The sequence below is a fragment of the Castanea sativa genome, chromosome 10 (assembly GCF_040712315.1).
Source record: "Castanea sativa cultivar Marrone di Chiusa Pesio chromosome 10, ASM4071231v1".
NCBI lineage: Eukaryota > Viridiplantae > Streptophyta > Magnoliopsida > Fagales > Fagaceae > Castanea > Castanea sativa.
This window is the reverse complement of record NC_134022.1, coordinates 6,814,597-6,816,282: the sequence shown is the minus strand read 5'-3', so window position 1 is coordinate 6,816,282 and position 1,686 is coordinate 6,814,597.

Below are 1,686 nucleotides of genomic sequence, written 5' to 3'. Positions count from 1 at the left end.
TTTGCATCCTTGTATTGTGCTTGACCGTCAGCCAAATACTTTATGCGTTCATGCAGACGGGCAATCACCCCCTCCTTGGCAGAGCACCTATCCGACAAGGCCTTCACGCGAACCATAGCCTACATTAAAAAAGATAAAACAACGTCAGGATGATTAAGGGTGGTCGAGCACCAAGGTAAAGTAAAAAGAGACGCATACCCTCGTGAGGTCAAAAAGGCCCAACGCCCTATCTCGTCAGTAGTTTTCCCCGCACAAGGATCCATCTCCTCATCCTTTAAAATGGATTCTGTCACCTCTATAGCATAATCCTTGTGGGTTAACAAACGGCGTACGGATCCCTGGGCGATGGGGCCTGACGAGGTCATCAGTCCCTTGCTTGCCCCATGAGCAGACCTGGGAGGTGACAACCTTCTTGAAGACTTGTCCCCGGGAGTTGGAGCGACCTTTTTCCTGGGACGGTCGTCCCTGCCGTCAGGCTTCCTCTTGGCCACGGCCCTCCCGACGGGCTTCGGGGCAGACGGTGGAGTCAACTTGCCCTTCGCCCTCTCTTGCTCCTTTTTCTAGGCAGCTCGAACCCGTTGCTTAGCTAACTCCATTTCTACAAAAATAAAGGTTAGAAAAAAGACAGCGTCAGGATAAAGATAAGAAGTCGAGAGATACTCACGCCGACGAGAATAAGCGTTTAATTTGCAAGCTTCCTCCGTTGGTTTGGGACCACCGCAATATAGATGCAGAGTGTCTAGTGTGATTAAGTCCCGACACTTTTGCTCGTCCAAAGGAATGGCCGTCACTCGACGAATAAAATCCTCTTGCTCCGCGGTAATGCGCGGACGGTTGTTAGCTGCAATAAAAGATGACGGGTTAGAATGCCAAATAGGCAGACGAAGCAAGAAGGCTGACAGGGTTAACCTGAATTTCTAACATGTGTCGTTGTGTTATCAAAACCATTGGGCATTGACTTCCATTCCTCTTGACGGCATACCCAGTTCGTCCCTTCTACAAAGAAATATCTGCCCTTCCACTTCCTATTGGAATCGGGCATGTCTGACACCAACTTTAACTCTTTTTCCCTCATGGTAAAATGGTACACCCCCTTTGACAAGGAGATGTGTTGCGGACGGTAGCACCAAAAGAACTCGTCCAGAGTTAACTGACGGTTCTCGCCGCTCAGACGACCCCACAGGATCTCGGCACCAATAAAGGTTCGCCAAGAGTTAGGGGTAATCTGGCTGATGGATATCTCTAGAAAATTAGCCAACTGACGATGCAATGCCGTCAGTGGTAGCCTTAATCCGGCGGCAAACATGGCATCATACATGCCTACGTCCGCGGTTCGTCCCGAATAACACCTCTCACCTTCCTCGGGAAGACGAATGGGAATGTCATCTGGTATCTGGTAACGGGACTGCAAACTCTTGAAAAAATTTTCCGACATCGTCGGAAGGAACTTGTTGACGGACCATTCTGGAGGTAGGATGAAGGGACGATCATCACCAGAAGCTCCCGAGGTTCTCTCTAAGGCTTCCTCATCGTCACTTTGACCCTCGTCACTAGTACTGCCTTTTTCGTTGGTCCTCTGGTCTCCGTCAACTACCCTCACTTCTCCATCGTCCTCGCTCACCTCACTTTCTCTAGAACTCTCTACTTCCCCGTCAGAAGGAGTTGATGTTTCCCTTTCTGACGACC